The sequence below is a fragment of the Acinonyx jubatus genome, chromosome X, assembly GCF_027475565.1.
Source record: "Acinonyx jubatus isolate Ajub_Pintada_27869175 chromosome X, VMU_Ajub_asm_v1.0, whole genome shotgun sequence".
Classification (NCBI taxonomy): Eukaryota; Metazoa; Chordata; class Mammalia; order Carnivora; family Felidae; genus Acinonyx; species Acinonyx jubatus.
In genome coordinates this window covers 61,246,831-61,261,190 of record NC_069389.1, presented here as the reverse complement: position 1 = coordinate 61,261,190, position 14,360 = coordinate 61,246,831, and the positions used below count along the sequence as shown (strand labels likewise).

At 40.4% G+C, this 14,360-nt stretch overlaps 1 protein-coding gene across 13 annotated transcripts in view; it reads left to right on the top strand.

Annotated features, from left to right (window-relative positions):
* The window catches only part of ATRX (ATRX chromatin remodeler), a 307,952-nt gene that overhangs the window by 22,938 nt on the left and 270,654 nt on the right, over positions 1-14,360 (top strand). The window contains exon 1 of one of the 13 annotated variants that reach the window (XM_053202512.1): positions 1,632-13,452. The exons of the other annotated variants lie outside the window; for them this stretch is intronic. The gene's annotated coding sequence lies outside the window, so the exon portion shown is untranslated. Of the gene's footprint in view, positions 1-1,631; positions 13,453-14,360 lie in introns of those variants that run through there. 13 annotated transcript variants of the gene reach the window in all.

Here is a 14,360-nt window from a genome sequence, read left to right as displayed (position 1 = left end):
CCACCAGTTTTGACAACAAAAAATGTTTAAAGACACTGTCAGAAGGTTCCTCTGGATAGTGAGGGTGTGGGAATGGCAAATCCTCCTGTTGGAGAACCACTATTCTAGATGATAGGGATTCACAGATGATTAATATTGAGCTAGGTGGAGGAGTAAATTACTGAAATATATTGTGATGTAGTTAAGTGAGTTACATTGGTGTGAACCAAGAAATGTGGAACAACAGCAAACAATTGCCTTGGAGAGTTGACAGCAGAATTTTCCAGAGAGAGAGAAATGGCAGTTTTGAGTTGGTACTTAAGTCAAGGTGGTAGGTGTTGCCAAGGAGGGGAGATGTTGTAGGTGGTGGAAAGGTCATATCTAGGCCCTTTTGTGTCTTGAGAACAGTGAGACATTAAATGTGATTGGGGAGAATATGGGAGGTAGAGGTGAAAAAAGGAAGGTTATTGGAGTCAGATTTGAAAAATCTTTTTAATTTGAAAAGGATTTTTATGTTATACTGATATGTTCACTTTTTGCTGTTTTATAACCTAGAAGATCAAATACTATAAAAGCCTTTAGAGTAGTATGATCAACTTCTTTTAAAGAATAATGATATAGTGAAATGATTAAAAGCATATGGTAAATATTAAACTCAAGAAAATAGCTTTAGTCTATAAAGTAGGAAAATAGGAAGGGATGGAGATTTATATAAAAGTAGATGTCAGATATTACTCTTAAGAGTAATTACACCACCCTCTGTGTAGCCTGTTTTCATCCTGTATTTGTCAAATCCTTAAATGTTATCATCATTGAGGGTGATTCTTGGTATTTTTAAAAATTTTTTAATGGTTATTTATTTTTGAGAGAGAGAGACAGAGACAGAGTGCAAGCAGGGGAGGGGCCAAGAGAGGGGGAGACACAAAATCCCAAGCAGGCTCCAGGCTCTGAGCTGTCAGCACAGGGCCCGACGTGGGGTCGAACTCACGAACTGTGAGATCATGACCTGAGCTCAAGTCAGCTGCTTACCTGACCGAGCCACCCAGGTGCCCTGATTCTTGGTATTTAAAGCAGGAGTAAAGTGGGCAAATGTACAAAGTTGTATGTTTTTTCAAGTAGATTATCAGAGTGATATATTTTAAACTGTTAGCTGCTTTCTTGGATTAGACATGGAGTCAGATGAACTGAAACTGGTCTCTTATAGTAGTTCCGTGTCCTTAGAAAAGGAAGATACTTGAAGATTTAAAATGCTAAAAAATATTTTTTGTAACTTTTATTTTTTTCAAATGTTTATTTTATTTATTTTTGAGGGGGCATGTACGTGATCAGGAGAGGGGCAGAGAGAGAGAGGGAGAGAGAGAATCCCAAGCAGGCTTCAGCCCAACGTGGGGCTTGAACTCACCAACCATGAGATCATGACCTGAGCTGAAATCAAGAGACGGATGCTTAACCGACTGAGCCACCCTGGCACCCCCATCCCTTTATTTAAAAAACAAAATATATGGTTAAATACATATTATAAAATTTGTCATTTTAACTCCTTTAAGTGTATATTTCAGTAGCGTTAAATACATTTCCATTGTTGTGTAACCAGTCTCCGTAATATTTTCATCTTGAAAACCTGAAACTCTATACCCATTAAATAACAACTCCCCATTTTTCCTAGCATCCCTTTGTTTGTAATCAATGTCTATATTTAAAGTGGGTTTCTTGGAGATAAATGACACCCTGATAATATGACACCCTGTTTTAGTTGGTGTATTCATCATTCACATTTAAAGTGAAATTTGATATAGAGTTGGATTAATATGTACCATGCTTGCATTTGTTTCCTTTTTCAACTTCCCCCTTTCACCTTTGGTTTTAATTGAACATTTAAAAGATATTTATTTTTTTGAGAGAGACAGAGAGAGAGAGAGACAGAGAGAGAGAGTGAGAGCAAGCAGGGGAGGGGGAGAGAGAGAATCCGAAGCAGGCTCTGTACTGTCAGCCTGAAGCAGGGCTGGATCTCACAAACCATGAGATCATGACCTGAGTCTAAACCAAGAGTTGGGTCCACTTTTAAATAACACTACAGTTTTCCCCTACTATCTTAAAGAAGAGTGTTCTTATGAAATCTTTCATAAGCTGAAATAGCTTACCATGAAGAAGCAATTACAACTAATTTGTATGGAAAAAATTTAAAGCATTCCCAGACCCCCAGAAAAACCTCTTTGTAGGCTTTTCCTGATACCTTAGGACACACCTTACTAATGGATTCACAAGGTGAATTGAGATAAAGCACAAATGCTCGGAAACACAGTTAAAAGATAGAGGCTGGGTGTAGTTCCCAGGGAAGGAGCTTGGCAGTGCTACTATTGCTGCTCAGCGTGTGTACTGTCTCTGTAATAACAGCTTGCTGCAGAACAAACGTTAAATGCTGTTTTCACTTTTTGCTCTTTTCTGTAAGAGTCAAAATCCTCTTTGAATTTCTTTTGATTAGTTAAAACAAATATTAATGTAGGTCTTTCATAAAAGTGAAGTAGCATGACACTAACATTAGAAAAGTGGGAGATACCTGTATATCACTTCACAAGTAGTATAGGTACCTTGTAACAGTATTCTTGATTCCTTTTCCTTTTTTTCAAATATAATTAATTGTCAAATTGGCTTACATACAACACCCAGTGCTCATCCCAGCAAGTGCCCTCCTCAGTGCTCATCCCAGCAAGTGCCCTCCTCAATGCTCATCACCCATTTTCCCTCTCCTCAGTTTGTTCTCTGTATTTAAGAGTCTCTTGTGGTTTGCCTCCCTCCCTCTCTGTAACTTTTTTTTTCCCCTTCCCTTCCTCCATGGTTTTCTGTTCAGTTTCTCAAGATCCACATATGAGTGAAAACATATCTGTCCTTCTCTGACTGACTTATTTCACTCAGCATAATAACTTCCAGTTCCATCCACGTTGCTGCAAATGGCATGATTTCATTCTTTCTCATTGCCAAGTAGTATGCCATTGTATATATAAACCCCATCTTCTTTATCCATTCATCAGTTGATGGACATTTAGGCTCTTTCCATAATTTGGTTATTGTTGAAAGCACGGCTATAAATGTTGGGGTACATGTGTCCCTGTGCATCAGCACTCCTATATCCCTTAAATAAATTCCTAGTAGTGCTATTGCTTGTTCATAGGGTAGTTCTACTTTTAATTTTTTGAGGAACCTCGACACTGCTTTCCATAGCGACTGCACCAGTTTGAATTCCTACCAACAGTGCAAGAGGGTTCCTGTTTCTCCACATCCTCGCCAGCATCTGTTGTTTCCTGAGTTCATTTTAGCCACTCTGACTGGTGTGAGGTAGTATCTCAATGTGGCGTTGATTTGTATTTCCCTGATGATGAGTGATGTTGGCCATCTTTTCTTGTGTCTGTTGGCCATCTGGATCTCTTCTTTGGAGAAGTGTCTATTCATGTCTTCTGCCCATTTCTTCACTGGATTATTTGTTTTTAGGGTGTGGAGTTTGGTGAGTTCTTTATAGGTTTTGGGTACTAGTGCGTTATCCAATATGTCATTTGCAAATATCTTTTCCCATTCCATCGGCTGCCTTTTAGTTGTGTTGATTGTTTCCTTTGCAGTGCAGAAGCATTTTATCTTGATGAGGTCCCAATAGTTCATTTGTGCTTTTAATTCCCTTGCCTTTGGAGCTGTGTTGAGTAAGAAATTGCTGCGGATGAGGTGAAAGAGGTTGTTGCCTGCTTTCTCCTGTAGGGTTTTGATGGTTTCCTGTCTCACATTTAGGTCTTTAATCCATTTTGAGTTTATTTTTATGAGTGGTGTAAGAAAGTGGTCTAGTTTCATTCTTCTACATGTTTCTGTCCAGTTCCCCCAGCACCATTTGCTGAAGAGACTGTCTTTTTTCCATTGGATGTTCTTTCCTGCTTTGTCAAAGATTAGTTGGCCATACATCTGTGGGTTCAATTCTGGGTTCTTTATTCTATTCCATTGGTTTATGTGTCTGTTTTTGTGCCAACACCATGCTGTCTTGATGATTACAGCTTTGTAGTAGAGGCTAAAGTCTGGGATCGTGATGCCTCCCACTTTGGTTTTCTTCTTTAATATTACCTTGGCTCTTTGGGGTCTTTTGTGGTTCCATACAAATTTTAGGATTGTTTGTTCTAGTTTTGAGAAGAATGCTGATGCAGTTTTGATTGGGATTGCATTGAATGTGTAGCTTGCTCTGGGTAGTATTGACATTTTAACAATATTTATTCTTCCAGTCCATGAGCATGGAATGTTTTTCCATTTCTTTGTGTCTTCTTCAATTTCCTTCATAAGCTTTCTATAGTTTTTAGCGTACAGATCTTTTACATCTTTGGTTAGGTTTATTCTTAGGTATTTTATGGTTCTTGGTGCAATTGTAAATGCGATCAATTTCTTTGTTTCTCTTTCTGTGACTTCATTATTAGTGTATGAGAATGCAACTGATTTCTGTACATTGATTTTGTACCCCGTGACTTTGCTGAATCCAACTCTTTTGGTGGAATCTTTCAGGTTTTCCATGCAGAATATCATGTCTCCGAAAAGTGAAAGTTTGTCTTCTTTGCCAATTTTGATGCCTTTTATTTCATTTTGTTGTCTGATTGCCGATGCTGGGACTTCCAACACTATGTTAAACAACAGTGGTGAGAGTGGGCATCCCTGTCGTGTTCCTGATCTCAGGGGGAAAGCTCTCAGTTTTTCCCCATTGAGGAAGATATTAGCTGGGGGCTTTTCATATATGGCTTTTATGATGTTTAAGTATGTTCCTTTTATCCCAACTTTCTTGAGGGTTTTTTTTTTAAAAACACTATTTTAATGTTTTTATTTATTTATTTATTTTTGAGACAGAGGGAGACAGAGCACAAGTGGGGAAGGGGCAGAGAGAGAGGGAGACACAGAATCTGAAACAGGCTCCAGGCTCTGAGCAGTCAGCACAGAGCCTGACGCAGGGCTTGAACTCATGAACTGTGAGATCATGACCTCAGCCGAAGTCAGATGCTTAACCGACTGAGCCACCCATGCTCCCCTTGAGGGTTTTTATTAAGAAAGGATGTTGTATTTTGTCAAATGCTTTTTCTGCATCTATTGACAGGATCATATGGTTCTTATCCTTTCTTTTATTAATGTGATGTATCACACTGATTGATTTGTGAATATTGAACCAACCCTGCAGCCCGGGAATGAATCCCACTTGATCATGGTGAATAATTATTTTTATATGCTGTTGAATTCATTTTGCTAGTATCTTGTTGAGAATTTTTGCATCCATGTTCATCAGAGATATTGGCCTGTAGTTCTCCTTTTTTGTGGGGTCTCTGTCTAGTTTGGGAATCAAGGTAATGCTGGCTTCATAGAATGAGCCTGGAAGTTTTCCTTCCCTATTTTTTGGAACAGCTTGTGAAGGATAGGTATTAACTCTGCTTTAAATGTCTGGTAGCATTCCCCAGGGAAGCCATCTGGTCTAGGACACTTATTTGTTGCGAGATTTTTGATAACTGATTAAATTTCTTCACTAGTTATGGATCTATTCAAATTTTCTATTTCTTCCCATTTTAGTTTTGGTAGTGTGTCCGTGTTTAGGAATTTGTCCATTTCTTCCAGGTTGAGCAGTTTGTTGGCATACAGTTTTTCATAGTATTCTCTGATAATTGCTTGTATTTCTGATGGATTGGGTGTGATAAATCCATTTTCATTTGTGATTTTATCTATTTGGGTCCTCTTTCCTTTTTGAGAAGCCTGGCTTGAGATTTATCAATTTGGTTTATTTTTTCAAAAAACCAATTCTTGGTTTCATTGATCTGCTCTACAGTTTTTTTTAGATTCTATTTTGTTTATTTCTGCTTTTATCTTTATTATTTCTCTTCTTCTGCTGGGTTTGGGGTATCTTTGCTGTTCTACTTCTATTTCCTTTAGGTGTGCTCTTAGATTTTGTATTTGGGATTTTTCTTGTTTCTTGAGATAGGCTTGGATTGCAGTGTATTTTCCTCTCAGGACTGCCTTCGCTGCATCCCAAAGCGTTTGGATTGTTGTCTTTTCATTTTCATTTGTTCCCATATTTTTAAAAAATTTCTTCTTTAGTTACCTGGTTGACCCATTTGTTCTTTAGTAGGATGTTCTTTAACCTTCATGCTTTTGGAGGTTTTGCAGACTTTTAATGTGGTTGATTTCAAGTTTCATAGCATTGTGTTCTGGCAGTGTGCATGGTATGGTCTCAGTTATTTTATATTTATTGAGGGATTTTTTGTGACCCAGTATGTGATCTATCATGGAGAGTCTTCCATGTGCACTCGAGAAGAATGTGTATTCTGCTTCTTTAGGATGAAAAGTTCTAAATATATCTGTCAAGTCTGTCTCATCCAGTGTGTCATTCAGCGCCATTGGTTCTTTACTGATTTTCTGTCTAGATGATCTGTCCATTGTTATAAGTGGAGTTTTAATGTTCCCTGCATTTACCACATTCTTTCCAATAAGATTGCTTATTTTTGTGATTGTTTTATATGTTTGGGTGCTACCGAATTTGGTGCATAAACATTTATAATTGTTAGCTCTTCTTGATGGATAAACCCTGTAATTATTATATAATGCTCTTCTTCAATTGTTGTTATAGCCTTTAGTTTAAAATCTAGTTTGTCTTATATAAGAATGGCTACTCCAGCTTTCTTTTGACTTCAGTAGCATGATAGATGGTTCTCCATCCCCTCACTTTCAATCTGAAGGTGTCCTCAGTTCTAAAATGGGTCTCTTGTAGACAGCAAATAAATGGGTCTTATTTTTTTATCCATTCTGGTACCCTATGTATTTTGATTGGAGCATTTAGTCAATTTACATTCAATGTTATTGAAAGATAAGGGTTTAGATTCATTGTGTTCTCTGTAGGTTTCATGCTTGTAGTGATGTCTCTGGTCGTTTGTGGTCTTTGCAGCAGAGTCCCTCTTAGGATCTCTTGTAGGGCTGGTTTAGTGGTGATGAATTCCTTCAATTTTTGTTTGGGAAAACCTTTATGTGTTACTTTTCTGAACCACAGGCTTGCTGGATAAAGGATTCTTGGCTGCGTATTTTTCCTATTCAGCACAAAGAAAATTTCCTGCCACTCCTTTTTGGCCTGCCAAGTTTCAGTAGTTAGGTCTGCTACTACTCTTATGTGTCTACCCTTGGAGATTAAAGCCTGTTTATTCCTAACTGCTTTCAGAATTCTCTGTCTTTGTATTTTGCTAGTTTCACTATGATATGTAATGCAGAGGATCGATTCAAGTTACATCTGAAGGGAGTTCTCTGTGCATCCTGGATTTCAGTGTCTGTTTCCTTCCCCAGATTGGGGAAGTTCTCAGCTAGATTTGTTCAAGTACACCTTGGCCCCTTTCTCTCTCTCTCCATCTGGAACTCCTATGATACGTATATTGTTCCCTTTCATCGAATCACTTAGTTGTCTAATTCTCCCCTCGTGATCCAGAATTTTTTATCTTTTTGTAAGCTTCATCTTTTTCCATAAATTCATCTTCTATTTCACCTGTTCCTCCCTCTGCCTCTTTAGTCGTCACTGTCACCACCTCTACTTTATTTTGCACCTCATTTACAGCATTTTTTAATTCATTATGACTATTTTTTATTTCCTTGATCTCTGCAGCAGAAGATTCTCTGCTGTCTTCTATGCTTTTTTCAAGCCCAGCAATTAGTCTTATTACTATTATTCTAAATTCTTGTTCAATTATATTGTTTATATGTGTTTTGATCAATTCTTTAGCTGTCATTTCTTCCTGGAATTTCTTTTGAGGAGAATTCTTCTGTTTTGTCATTTTGGCTAGTTTGCTGTCCCTTATGTGTTTTAGAAGCTTGTTATGTGCCTGCACCTGTGAGCATTACTATATTAAAGAGGGGTCATACACTGTCCCGGGGCTGGCCCTTCAGGAGGTGTTTTTTTTGGAGAGTGTTACTTGCTCTCTTTTGTTGTGACTTTGGTTACTTTATCTCCCTACTTGTAGTGCTGTTGTGGACCCTCCACCAGGTGTGCTTTGATTTCATTGAAGTAGCCCTGGAAAGGAAAACAAACAAAAAAGAAACAAAAAACCAGAAAACAAAAACATACAAACAACCAACCAAAAACAAAAAATCAGAAACTTCAGCTGTAAGTCAACAACAGGGTGGAGGCAGTGTTGATGGAAGAGGCCTTATCCCATACAAGGATAGAAATGACAGGGGCAGTGGGAAAAGAAAAAACAAAAATTGGCCAGGACGAGAAACTCCACGGCTTAATCCAGAGAGAGAGAGAAAGGAAAATAAAGAAGGAGGCAGGGAAAAAGAAAAGAAAATAAAATTGAGCAAAGAAACTATATGGCTTAATCCAGAGAGAGAGTAAGGAAAATAAGGAAGGAGGTGGGGAAAAAGAGAAAATAAAATTGATCAGACATAAACTGTATGGCTTAATCCAGAGAGAGAAAGGAAAATAAAGAAGGAAGTGTAAAGCATGTGTCAAGAGAAAGGATAAAATATGTCTGCTTAAACAAACCAACAACCAGAGTAACCAGACTAGAGGAGGGAAGAGATAAGGAGGAAAGGAAGGAAGAATATGTTTATATAATAAGAATTGCCGGAGAATTAAATTAGGCAATGCAAGAGCACTGATCTGGAGAAGGGGCTGTGTGGTTGTCACTTCAATCCTGCTCGAGTAGATATGCAGTTATCAGCCACAGAAGGGCGTGGTTTGGTGTATGCCATCCGGCCTCCACTGTGGGCCTGCTGTCCATTCCCTGAAGCCCCACCTTGTTGGTGATGGGAGAAAAATGACGACTCTCCAGTCTCTCCTCCATGGACCAGGTGTCCCAAACCACTCTGTTCAAGCAGTCCTCACTGTGCCGCAGGCATAAACAGGGCAGTTTGTCCTGCTCCACCAACTCCCATGCCTCCCTGGTGCTTGGCTGGGATTCAGATTCCTGCACAGTGCACCCCATACTGGGGGAGTGCCGCTCTGTGCCGTCCCATATATGATTTCTGGCTGGCAGGTGCAGGCAGTCTTTGTCTTTCCAGTGGATATAAACCCTCGTCTCACAGCACTCCAGGGAGGGGATTGCTTTCTCCTACTGCGGACCATGCCCCTGACCTAGCCAATGAGTCCGAGGCTGGCTCCCCTCCTCCCCAGGTGTGCAGTCAGGGCAGCTGGCCCCAGTCTGGAGAAAGCCCCTCAGAGATTCGAACTTTCTGCACTCTGGTCCATGTTTTTTTTTTTTTTTTCTTTCTTGTCCAGATACAGCCGTATGCTTCTCTAGCCTCTCTTTCTCTTCTCTTTGTCTCTCTGCAGAAGGGGATCCCTCCCCTCCATTTGTTTTATCTCTCCCAGTCTACAGTCATGCACCTATGGCCCGTCGGATTGTCCCAGTGGGTCCCTGGAAGTGACTGTTGTCTCTTTGTCTTTTGGACTCTTGGAGTTTAAAGTCCTTTGGCTTCAGTACTGCTTTGAGAGATGAGGGAACTTTGGATGCCCTTACTTCTCCGCCATGTTGGCCCTTCTCTCTTGATTACTTTCCTTACCCATAAGCTATAATCACCCAGTACATTTTTGCATCTATTAGTTTGAATAGTTACCTATTAGATCAGTTAGGAATAAGAAAAATAGAAGATGTTATTTTACCTTCATTTATTCCTTCTCTTATGTTCTTCCTTCATGTAGATCTGTGTTTCTGACCTGTATAATTTTTTTTTCTCTCTGAAGAACTTTTAACGTTTCTTGCAAGGCAAGTCTACTGTTGATAGATTACTGCAGCTTTTGTTTGTTGAGAAAGAGTAGTTTGTTTTCACTTTTGAGGGATTGTTTTGCTGGATACATTATTCTACATTGGTGTTTTATTTTTCTTTCAACTTTAAAAATATTCCACTCTCTTTCTGCTTGTGTGGTTTCTGACAACATATCAGATATAGTGCTTATCTTTGTTCTTCTGTAGATAAGATGTCTTTTTCTTCTGGCTAATTTTAATATTTTTCTCTCTTTGGTTTTCTGTTTGCATGTGATACCGCTAGGTGTAGATACTTGGTATTCATCCTGCTTTGGTGTTCTTTGTGCTTCCTGCATTGTGGTATCTGTTACTAATTTTGGAAGATTTTCCCACCATAATTGCAACCATTTCTTCTCCTTTTTCTTTTGTCCTTTGTATTCCTGTTACATATATGTTACCATTTCTGTAATTGTCCTACAGTTATTAGTTTTTGTTTTAAGTTATTTTTTAAAGCTTTTTGATTTGTTTTGAGAGCGAGAGAGTGGGCATATGCATGTGGGAGTAGGAAAGGGGAAGTGAGAGAGGAAGAAAGAGAATCCCAAGTAGACTCCACGTTGTCAACACAGAGCTTGATGTAGGGCTCAATCTCACGAACTGCAAGATCATGACCTGAACTGAGATTAAGAGTGGGATGCTCAACCAACTGAGCCACCCAGGCACCCCTAGTTATTAGTTTTACTGTTCCATTTTTGTTTTGTTTTATTTCATTTTGGAAAGGTTTTTTGTTGTTTGCTTGGAAAGATTCTTTTGACATGTTATCAGTGTCACTGTTTCTTTCCTCATCAAGCTCATTGATTCTTTCCTTGACTGTGTCCAATCTAATAATGAGCCTATCAAAGGCATTCTTTATTTCTTTCACAGTGTTTCAGATTTGTAGCATTTCCTCTTGTTTATTTATTAGAGTTTTCCTCTCTCTGCTTACACTACCCATCTGATCTTGCATGTTGTCTATTTCTTCGATTAGAGTCCTTATCATATTACCCATAGTTATTTTAGATTCTCCTGATAATTCTAAAAGTCTGTGTCTTAAATAAGTCTGGTTCTGCTGCTCTCTGTTTCTTTAGATTTTGGTTTTTCTTGCTTTCTTTTGTTATTTTTTTGACCTTTTTTAAAAAAAGTCTTTTAGTGTTTATTGTTTTTTGAGTGAGAGAGAGAGCGTGAGCAGGGAAGGGGCAGAGAGAGATGGAGACACAGAACCTGAAGCAGGTTCCAGGCTCTGAGCTGTCAGCACAGAGTCCGATATGGGTCCTGAACTCAGGAACCTAGAGATCATGACCTGAGCTGAAGTCATATGCTTAACTGACTGAGCCACCCAGTTCCTCTCCTTTGGCCTTTTGGCATGACTTGTAATTTCTTTGGAAGCCAGATGTTTCTGGTAGTGGGAATTGAGGATATTGGCTTTATTTATTTATTTATTTACTTACTTACTTATTTAAATATTTGTTTATGTTTGAGAGAGAGCGTGAGCGCAAGTGGGGAAGGGGCAGAGAGAGTAGGAAACAGAGGATCTGAAGCAGACCCTGCGCTGGCAGCAGAGAGCCTGATGTGGGACTCGAACCCATGAACCACGAGATCATGACATGAGCCAAGTTTTGAATGCTTAACTGACTGAGTCACCTGGGTGTCCCGAAGTTGTTCACTTTTAGTGTGAACTTTGTGAACTTTTATGTTAATCTAGCTAGGAACTGGGCTATGTGTTGTTTGCTGTAGCTGTAGGTACCAGAGGATTCATTCCCTTATAGTTTCTTTGTTATAATTCTTTTTTCCCTATTTTCTTTCTGTTTCTCTAAGAATTCCTTCTTTTTTTAAATATTTATTTTGATAGAGGGAGAAAAGAATCCCAAGAGGACTCCATGCTGTCAAGGACAAGAGCTCGACTCTGGGCTCATGGGGATCGATGGGGTTTGATCTCAGGAATTGTGAGATCATGACCTGAGCCAAAATCAGGAGTCAGACGCTTAATTGACTGAGCCACTCTGGCACCTCAAGAATTCCTTCTTTTTTTTTTGTTTAACGTTTATTTTTTGGGAGAGAGAGAGAGAGATAATGCGAGAAGGGGAGAGGCAAAGAGAGTGGGAGAGACAGAATTTGAAGCAGACTCCAAGCTTCGAGCTGTCAGCACAGAGCCTCATGTGGGACTCAAACTCACAAATCACGTGATCATGACCTGAGCTGAAGTCAGACAGTGGAGCCACCCAGGCGCCCCAAGAATTCCTTCTAAAACAAAGTTTGTATTCTGCTCACTTGAAATTCAGTTATTATACTGGATCTATGTTAATGTGATAAAGGAGTTAGGGAGGGATAGTATTCTTTAATCTTAAAATTAAATCTCAGTTATTTTTAGTGGTCTTGAGTCTTTGGGCTGAGGCCTTGAGATGTATTTCTTAGCTGTCCACCACTGTTGGGTGAAATAGGAAGACCAGAAGTGGCTGAGGTTGTCTAATTGAATTGCTCTTCCTTCAGGTAGATTTTGTCCTATTAAAGTAATATACCTTGATAGCATGACTTTGTTAAGAGAATGCTCTGGGCTATTTCAGTATGGCTACTTTCCCCTTCTGCTAAAGGCACAAGAGGATTTTCTACAGATCTTAACTGTTTAAACCTGAAAACCTTATGGGGGCTCCTAGAGGTAAACCCAGCAAAGTGTGGGCTCCCCACCTAAAACTGGGACTCCCGGATTTTTTTTTTTTAACTCTCAAGTTAATACATTCTTAGCCTCTAATGATTCATAACTTACTGTTGAAGTGTTCCCATACCAGATAAGCTGTATCTGCCTGTCTCTCCGGTTTTCTTTTTTTTTTTTTAATTTTTTTTAAAGTTTATTTATTATTGAGAGACAGACAGGCACAGAGCATGAGCAGGTGAGGGGCTGAGAGATGGAGAGACACAGAATCCAAAGCAGGATCCAGGCTCTGCGCTGTCAGCACAGAGCCCTACGTGGGGCTCGAACTCACAAACTGCGAGATCATGACCTTGACCAAAGGCGGACGCTTAACCGACTGAGCCACCCAGGCGCCCCTGGATTTCTTGGTAGTGATTTGCCCTGTGACTTCATGTCCCTAAAGGATCTAAGATACTAATTTTCAGTTTGTTCATCTTTTTTCTTGTCAGCATAAAAGTGAGGACTTGTAAGCCCCTTACATGTTGTAGCTGAGTGGCTAGTATTTTTTTTATTTTTTATTTTTTTAAATAAATGGACCTGTGTGAAATGGCATAATTGTCTGTGGCTTTAATTTTGGTGCTCTTCTTTGTTTTAAATGTTTGTGTAACCCCTTTCAGGTCTTGGTTTTTGTGAGGATCAGGTTCTAATTTTAGTTGGAAGTTTTGGGAATTGATCTTAAAATTATTTATTTCTCTTATTGTTAGCAAGTTATCTTTAGTTGTTCCTGCATCCAAGTAAGGATAGTGTGGTAAGTGCAGTGGTTTAAACATGAGCAGTAGAACGGGAGAACTCAGGTAATTTCATGTGTCCATAAAATGCTTTCTTAAAAAATTAAACTAATGTCAATAAGTATATATAAAATGATAAAGATGGGGCAGAAGATGGCGGCATAGGAGGATGCTGGGCTCACCGCGCGTCCTGCTGATCACTTAGATTCCACCTACACCTGCCTAAATAACCCAGAAAACCACCAGAAGACTAGCAGAATGGAGTCTCCGGAGCCCAGCGCAGACCAGAGGCCCACGGAAGAGGGTAAGAAGGGCGGAGAGGTGGTGCGTGCTGCACGGACTAGCAGGAGGGAGCAGGGGTGGAGGGGCGGCCCGCCGGCCAAGCAGTGCCCCCAAGTCTGGCTTGCAAAAGTGGAGGGGCCAGACGGAGTGTGTTCTGACAGCAAAGGTGACTTAGCATCTGGGAGGTCATAAGTTAACAGCTCTGCTCGGAAAGCGGGAAGGCTGGAGGACAAAGGGAGGGAGAGTTGCTGAGCCCCGAGACGACAGAGCTCACTTTGGCAGGGAACAAAGGCGCTAGCCAGCGCCATCTCCCTCGCCCATCCCCCAGCCAAAATCCCAAAGGGAACCGGTTCCTGCCAGGGGACTTGCTTGTTCCTCGCAAACACCCAACGCTGTGCTTCTGCGGAGCCACCCCTCCGGCAGTGGGTCTGACTCCCTCCCGCTGCCACAGGGCCCCTCCTGAAGTGGATCACCTAAGGAGAACTGAGCTAAACCTGCCCCTCCTGCCCCTGTGCACCCCAGCTAATACGCCAGATCCCCAGCACCACAAGCCTGGCAGTGTGCAAGTAGCCCAGACGGGCCACGCCACCCCACAGTGAATCCCGCCCCTAGGAGAGGGGAAGAGAAGGCACACACCAGTCTGACTGTGGCCCCAGCAGTGGGCTGGGGGCAGACATCAGGTCTGACTGCGGCCCCGCGCACCAACTCCAGTTATACCCCACAGCACAGGGGAAGTGCCCTGCAGGTCTGCACCACTCCAGGGACTATTCAAAATGACCAAACGGAAGAATTCCCCTCAAAAGAATCTCCAGGAAATAACAACAGCTAATGAATTGAGCAAAAAGGATTTAAGTAATATAACAGAAAGTGAATTTAGAATAATAGTCATAAAATTAATCGCAGGGCTTGAAAACAGTATAGAGGACAGCA